The sequence below is a fragment of the Teleopsis dalmanni genome, chromosome 2 (assembly GCF_002237135.1).
Source record: "Teleopsis dalmanni isolate 2A chromosome 2, ASM223713v2, whole genome shotgun sequence".
Lineage (NCBI taxonomy): Eukaryota > Metazoa > Arthropoda > Insecta > Diptera > Diopsidae > Teleopsis > Teleopsis dalmanni.
The window spans coordinates 214,601,608-214,610,558 of record NC_051847.1 but is presented as its reverse complement, the minus strand read 5'-3'; positions in this window follow the sequence as shown (position 1 = coordinate 214,610,558).

The window sequence follows — 8,951 nt, the reverse complement described above, 5'->3', positions numbered from 1 at the left end:
CTTATTATTTTTTTTATTATTATGATTATTATTTGTAATAATGACTTTGTTTTTCTACTATAATTATATTCAAAATAATAAACTTTTCGAAATAAGGGATATAGACTGCAATAATTTGTATTTTAATTCACTGCTATATGCTATGGTTTCTATAACTGAGTGACCAGACGTTTTGCTTTGATTGTAAATGACATATTAATAGAGTGTTTATATGAATTGTTGGATGTAGTCTTCCAGCAAAATTTTATTTTTGTATACGAAAGAACTGAAGTTAAGATTACCTTGGCAAATTACTCGAAACAAATCTCCAATTACTGGAGATTTTACACCTCTCCCTAGCAACTTGTGCAGACTCTGGATAATGGTGGTATACATAGTTACCATCGATAGTGATGAAATTATGTAGAAAATCCTTCTTATCCATTCTAAACCATTACAGGTGTTAGTGACAAAGTCGTATTTGAATGTATTTTTGTTGTATTGTACTATATTTGACAAAAAATAAGATATTAAATATTATTTACAGTAACTAAAGAAAATCTTTAGAGCTTGTACTAACGATGATCTGTGAATTGTGTTTTTTTATTAAATATGGAAGGCTTTAGTTGAAGTTCAGAGTCAATATCATTGTTGTTAGTTACCTTTAAACGAAACGTTGGGGTGAAGAGAGAGTGTTCACTTAGAGGTATGTTTAACGCAACACAGTGTCCTACGACCACTGTGTTAGAGGACACTGTGGACGGCGTACCACTCTCTCTCTATTCTCTCTCCGATAAGATAATGTCAGTAAATAATCAGTATAGCAACAATGACGAGTTTAAAAATAATTAAGAATATACCAGGTAGCACTCATTAAAGTTAAAATGCACCCGTTAAAACGATAATGGCAGGAATACTAAAGTTCTTAAAACCCGCTTTGCTCGTTCTAACTCAATTTCTAAATTTGATCAACATATTAATTGTTAATAGCGGAAAGGTTTAACCTAATATGAAAATACAGTCTGCCATTAGGCATACAAAGAATAAGCATAAAAGTCTCGGAATATACCTTTAAATGGGAAACTTACGTCGCAAGTTTTGAGCTAAATCATAAGTACCTCCACCGTATTGCTAGAAATAGACCATGGTCGTCCAAACCTTTACTGTTAGAAGAACATGTGGTAGCATTATACGCGGACGATGGAGCATGCACTAATCGCAACACCGATAAATGCGTTAAGAGAAAGATCGAAACATACTTAAAAGTGGCAACCAGCAACTTGGTGTTGATTATCCAGAAATTTAGCGTGGTTTTGAAGATAAATGAAGCAAAACTTAAACACTGTAACGCTCATCTTTTCCGCATAGCAACCACAATAAATACAGACATTAAAGTGAAGCAATATGCAATGACCCATGACACCATAGTGGTTAGTTGCTAAACATATATTTTCTGGATAATCTCAAGATAGGCTCATTCAATCTGCTCTATTGAAATTTTAATCCTGAACCATTTGATATGAACATTGTTTTTATCCGTCCGACGATGGATAAAAATGTAAAACAGGGCTGTTATAATGCTTACAAAAAATGCAAGGAGAACTCATTTTTAATACAATATTAAAACAAAACTTTATTATTCCGAAAAAAAAGAACAGAGTCTAAAAATATTATTCTAATTAATATGATATAATAAGCATATATTAGATTGCTATTCTTTTTTGTTTGTCTCTTGTTCCATTTGGTATTTGTTATAACATATAACATTATAGAATAGATAATTAAAAAAGTCATATAAATTTTTGTAGAATTTTTTGTAGGTAAAAGAACCGTATGATGTTAATGAAGTCAAACTTAAATACCTTAAAATTTTATCATTAAATATCTTGAATTTGAGTAGACTATATAGTGAAAAAAAAATTACCTGCAACCTTAGAAAACTAGAGCACATAATCGGTCATCTTTCTTCAATGTCATGGAGGAGCAGTAAACTTGCAAATGCATAGATACATTTCGGTATACAAAATAGTAAAGTGCAGAGAATGGGCGTAATATCTCATTTACCGTTACTCTTAAGTGATGTTAATAGCGAAATGCTAACTCCAACAGTGTCAACGTCATAAAAGCGCGCCACTTACGAACCGTTTTCCAACCAAGATAAGTAAAATATTCACTGAAGTATTTTCAATTACTAAGAATATTCGCAAATAGTTGCGTTGTAGTGAGAGTAGGTGGGCAGAAGAAAGATACAAAAATTGTTCTTCTTATGTATTTTGAGTGGGAATAAATTGTTGCTGTTGCGATTGTTGTTGTTGTTGTTGTTGTTGTTGTCATGTTCGCTATTGTTGATGTTTATGCTGATGTTGATGTAAAGTTGAAGTTGAAGTTGAAGTTGACATTGTAAGCTGTAAGCTGTACTGAAATCGTTCGGCAGGCACAAAAACTTTATGCTAATGTGTACTTCACTCTTCGTAGATAAAAGATACAAACAAAAATATAAGAAAAAATGAAAAAAAATGAACTAAAAGCCTTCCTTTGTCCATTGGTATGAGCGCTGTGCCATTGAGTCTGGCTGGCTAAGAAAAGAAACATGCCAATTTAATGGTGGCAGTTCTTGCTGGCGGTTCATCACGACCAACCCTAAACTCTTCCGCAATTACTGTAAATAAGACGAGATCGCCTACATGCGTGATTGCAGCGATATATACAAAACCTCACATTATTCTGAGTTTAAAGTTTAAATAAGGAAGACAAGTAGGAAAATTTAAATATTTTAAAAAAATAACAACAGTAGTTTTGAGATTGCGGTACTCGTATAAATTAAGAAGGAATTTTACTATACATATGTTATGTGAGATGGCAATGGTATTGATTGAGAAAATATACTTACTTCTACTATGTAGTACAATGGATAAGTGTATAGTATATATGACTAGTTGAGTTCATCTTTTTAATATAATTAAAGTTAAAGTATATAAGTTGATAGCAGATTTGAATGAAAGCCTCATGTCTTAGTTAAACGTTAACAAATAGTGAAGATAAGTTTAAGGAGTATTTTGACTTATAGATGATAAAGCTAAACTGATTCTCAAAAACAAGTTTTCTTTGTGGCAAAAAAATAAAATATAATTTAAATAAAAAATTAATTTTAAAAATATTTTAAGTAAAAATTTTTTTAAAATCTAAAAATATAAATCTATTTATTTATTATTTTTTTCATTTAAAAATTTCCGTGGACATTGACTAAAACCTTTCCTCAACTTGAACTTGAAATGGCTTTCAGGTTGCTTTGCTTTGCTGACGATTTTAAATTGCAAATTCCTTGTGCCATTGCTGATTTCATGAACAACAAATCTTTGTGGATTTACAAAGAATTTCCAACGACTTAAGGCATTCCGCTAGCATCTCATGCAGCAGCATTTTTCTGCCGCAGATACTAAATCGACCAAAATACGGAATACGACGGAATATTGCTCTTGCTTTTGGCGGGCTCAAAGGTATGGTATAGTCACGATTGGATTTTATGATCTTTTCGATCTGGAAATCCTTGGTAGTTGCGCAGTGGACAAATAAACTGACAGACGAACGCGAACAATTTGTTGCTTACGAAATTTAGCATATTTTTGATGCATCGCATTGGGGCATGCAATTTCAATTGCGGCGGCCTGTGCTTGTATCTAATTAAGCCGGTCGAAGCTGGTTAAAGGCAATGCCATGACTCTTGTGATGCTTAAGTGCAAATTCTTCAATGAAGTTATTTTGCTATTTTTAAGTTAAAAACTTATCTTTGCTTAGTCTCTGATGTATTCGTTTCGGTTTTTTGTTTCTGTTATAGTGTGGAGACAAATTTGTGATGCATTAATAATGAATGTAAAGAAGGATTCAGATTTATTTATTTAATACAATGTAAGTCAGTAGTTAGGATTCAAAATGGAACGATTCATCACATTAAAGCGTCATCATTATTTTTTTATCTTTAGAACATTTTAAGTGCGGTGTTAACTTGTAATAACAAAAACAAAAACCATATTTTTCAGTTAATAAAATTAAAGAAAAAAAATTGTATCTGAAGGGAGTTCACTGAGTATTAGACTGATTGCAAGCTCTTGAATATTTTATGAAGAAAGAGGTGTTTTTAAATAGTGGTTACAGAAACCTAATAGCAGAATATCATAATTATGGCTTTTTAATTTTTTATACCTGGAGAAGGAGAAGGACAATTTCTAATCCCTAATCATAATGATTTTTGATATTACTACATATACGGCGTGTTTTCTGGAGCTCTCCAGTAGAATTGAGAAATAATGCCTAGACCAAGAGAAAAACATTGCAAAGAAGAGTGGGGAAAACAATTTTCAATGTCTTGGTAAATATAGGGTGTCAATATAGGGTGTGATGATTGTCATAGTAGGTCTGACCCGGTGAGACTTATCTTCATAGCTCCCTTTCGTATGCATATTAGATTATCATTATTTATCATCCCTCTATGCATCCACATTCTAATTCATTTCAATCTCTCTAAAATAGTAAGCGAAATGCACTTCTTGCCGTAACCCAGTGGCTGGAAGTGTTCCACATTATTCAAAATTAAAAATAAACCATGTTGTTGAAAATTGAATCCATGGATTAAGATTTAAATAAGGTTGCCATACAAAATAAAAGTGTTATTATCTTATAGAAACTAGAGTAGCATTCTTTTTCGTTAAGTTATGTCTACAATTATACTTGAAGGGTTAAAGCTTCTTCCGAATACATGCATGAAAAATATTGTTATCTGTAGTAGAAACCGAGTGTTAATTACTATATAGAAAACTGTTCGACCTATTGAGGTTCTGAAATAGTTAAATTACTGTAATGGTGTAATGGTACAATGAAGTATTTATATGCTTACCATATTGGCTATTTTACTAATCACAACAGTAACCATTGATAAACAATTTTCGAAAACGAATTAAAAATCGACAATGAAATGTAATTGTCCATAATAGACTTAATGCCTTTACTATAATTTGGATATGATGGGATAGAAACAAGGAAGTCAGGAAAGTATATCGAAAACTTTTAAAAAAATCTTTTCGTTTTTAAACTGTTAGCCCCATTGAACTAAATTTTCGGCTATGGATTAGACGGTATGTTAGTAAGCCATTAATAAATTGTATTATTATTAATAAAGATAAAGATATTGCATACATATATATATATATTGCGGGTATGGAAATCAGTGAGTAAAAAATTTTAGATGGAGCAGTAAAACATGCTGTCATAAAAAATAATTTAACTAAAAACCCAAAAATATTGTTTATGTATATAAGCATTTAAATTTCTAAAAGACACTATTTCTCTATGACTACACAAATTTTTCAAAAGTTAACTTAATATCTAGGTTGTTCCAATGATTTTGGACATTTAACCAAAGATCACATTTATGTGGTGAAAGCATTTCGAAAATCTAGTTCATAAGTTCAGGATGTTAAATATTCCAAAATAAGTACAAAATTTCATTATCAAATTTTTAAATCTATGAAATTGAAAACCTTATTAAATTTATTATTTGTTTACAATAGAATTAGTCAAGTTATTTTATTACAGCAAAAATAAATGTGCCACAAAAAGTTTTACCAAACTTTGGTTAATTTTGTTAATTTAAAAAATTTAACATAAAATGAAACACTAAAGTATTTTTAAATTTTTTTTAACTAAAAGTCTACATAAGTAAAAAATAATTTAAAAAAAAAGTTAGTTTATTAAAAGTATGAAATTATCTTTAGAATAATAAAACTAATAAAAATTCACATATGCATTTGGCCAATAAAAATTTCAGATAAATTTTTAAAAATATTTTACCATTAAATCTCAGCATTCTTGTTAAAGTATCTTATGATGATGCATTTGCCTGCAACTTAACTGCTGTGAATTCTATAATCATAAGAAATAATGTATTTACGAGAGTATTTCGTATTTCGTATTTCGTAATCCCGGAAGAAACATATTCCAGTACATTGAACCCTAAATGCGGCATATCACGATTCTGTACGCTACCAAAATAATCGAAATTTTCTATCAAGCCAATAACTGTTGGCAACCATTGATGCCGTTGATGTTGATGTTGTTGATGTTGTTGCCTGCTCTTTGGATTGCAATTGTTGCTGGCATTGTGGTTGCAACCTCTGTTGTTGCATGCAATAATGGCAGTTATGAGCACATATCTGTATTCCTTCTATGCTAGCCCCGAGCATTCGTTAGTACTTTAAATGATTCCCCTAAAAAATTATGAGCACTTGATTTTATGCATTTGCAATCAACACTGATTACAGTGCTTAATGCTCTGTGCTCAGTACTCGTATCTGCGCTCAGCTCAACTTACCACAACTTACCTAAACTTAGCTTATATCTTTTTTTTGTAATTTTTAAAATTTTTCAAAATGAATTTAAAACATTTTCGTTTGGATGAGTAATAGAAATCGTTTTAAGTTAACCGATATAAAAATTATTATTCGCTATGCCAGTTAAGTGCTTTCAATCAATTCTCGGCGTTGAAATATTACTACACACACTTACTTATACATAAGTAGCGATATGCGTAGATAATCAATGAGTTTCTCTGTTAGAATCGTATATATATGATTTTTTAATAAGATTTCCATTTGATGATATAACACTTCAAATTAAAGCACAGCGATTATGTTAATTATTATGCCTTCCAGTTTTAAGCCTAACAAATTGGTTGAAATCCTTTGAGGAAATAAAATTGTGCCGATTTGTGATTAGTGATTAGTCATGTGTGTGTGTGTGATTCACATTTATAACTTTAAAAAAAGAAGAAAATATTTTTTACTCTCAGTTTTCGAATATATGCGGGCCTGCTTACCCAAATATTAGATGAATTTATTCTTTTATTACCTGCACTATTAAAAGCTAAGAAGGAATTTCCTTTTTATATGATTCAAATAATTAACAATAATTAAGAACGTGATATGACATGAATGAAACAAATTGTTACTAAAGGTTACTGAACTGTGGAGAGATAACGACTATAAAGAATAGTTGAAGTAAATGTAATGAAGTCAAGAGCGATCATAAAATAATGCAATTTTTGCAATATCATACCGGTTGCTACACTTTCGTTTCACAAAGTCATTATTAGACAACAACTAAAACATTGATAGTTTGTATGACATGAGTACACAAATAATATAATAGATCCCAGATATCAAATAAATGAAGTATTGAAAGCTTAGAAGGCGTAAAATTAGTTCGAACCTTTAATGAAGTGTAAAACACGATTCTGTTTGGAACGCGACTCTGGTGTTTATGAAGAGCCTTTAAAAAATAAGTTTATAGCATGTATAGTAACAGAGTGACGAAACAAATGGGAAGTCCTACCCTCATCTTCCTCGTACTTTTTGCAAAACTCGTCGAAACGCATATTAAATTTCTTAGCAAGGCTTTCTAACTAAACTGTCCCGTGCCTCCATCAACAATCTCAAAATAAGACTGATGACTTCTTGGGACACTATAAAAAATATAACAAGATTGCTTTTTAAATAAAAAGGGCAATTTTGTATAAAATTACATAATTAGAGGCATTTTCAAGAAAATTTTGGACTAAGATAGATCTATGATAGCAATGCTTAACAAAAAAGCAACAATGGATATATTTCATAGTATTTCTTACTTACTTACTTAGTATATCTAGGTATTCTACAAGTTTTTGATAGCTACAGATTTTTTTGGATAAATCTCATTTAGGAGTTCATCAGAAATCGAGACCACTTTATGGTTTCTGAATCAACTGCAGCTAAGATTAATTAATGAGTGATTAGAATGAAAGATAAAAATAAACAAACAAAAATTTGTGCAAGTTACATTAAGATTTAGAAGAGCGAAATGTCCGCTAGTTAAACTCTAAGGTCTGTAAAATATATTGGAATACATCCAGATATCACAGTTTGTTAGAAGACTTGTAGAAAGGCAAAGCAGTTACAGTACTCTGTAAAAATGAAAAAAAAATAGTGGTTTCTTGGATAGTATTTACACTTCATCATATTTTGGAATATGCCATATAACTTAAAAGAGCTGTAAGTAACTTCATAGTTACAATTAAAAGTTCTATTATTATTTCATGGTATTTATCAAAATATCCAAGCAAAGGATTGAGCTAAATGCAAGCGTTGTGGACAGCAACCGATCTTCAAGAAATTGAAAGATGTTGTACATTAAGTAACTCTTCAAACGTACCTGCCTAAAATATTCAGAGAAATTATCAATGCATAATGATATTTAATGTTTCAATATACTTCATTCATCAGTATACTTACATTCGTAAATCCAGCAAACACTACGTAGAAAGTACTCATCTTAAACCTTTAGGAGAATACCCGATCTGTTAGCATGTTGAAGAGGTTTCATATTTTCCACATATCAAGCAGAATTAAAAAAAATTGTAGATGATCGCTATATAAATCAGTTATTTTAATTAATTATTGTTTTGTGTTTAAGAATTATTTTTGTGATAGCAAATTTCAAAAAAAACGTGATATAATCTACTCGTAATCTACCTAACCAGTAAGGTTAGGTGTAGGGATGAATTTGTGTGTCAGTATCAATAAGAAAGCTTAAGAATATGAGAAGAGGGGAAAGAAGAGAAGAAAGATCAATATTTCATTTAAAGGTCAGGTATTTTTGTATGGTGCATATAACTCCATAAACCTTTTATGAATTTTGTTGGAGCTATCAAGACATATTCAGAAGGAAATAGTTCTCCATCTTTCTGTATATATAGATTATATTTTTTCAAATAACTTTTAGGTATCTGCTCGTTCAACTAAATAAATATATACTAGATATAAATATTTTATAACGAGTGTCTCATAACGTATACATAACTGATAGTTGCTATCTAAACTTGGTTAGTCAATATGATATCCGTTAAGTTCTGAAGCGTAAATATTTATATTATTATTATACAAATC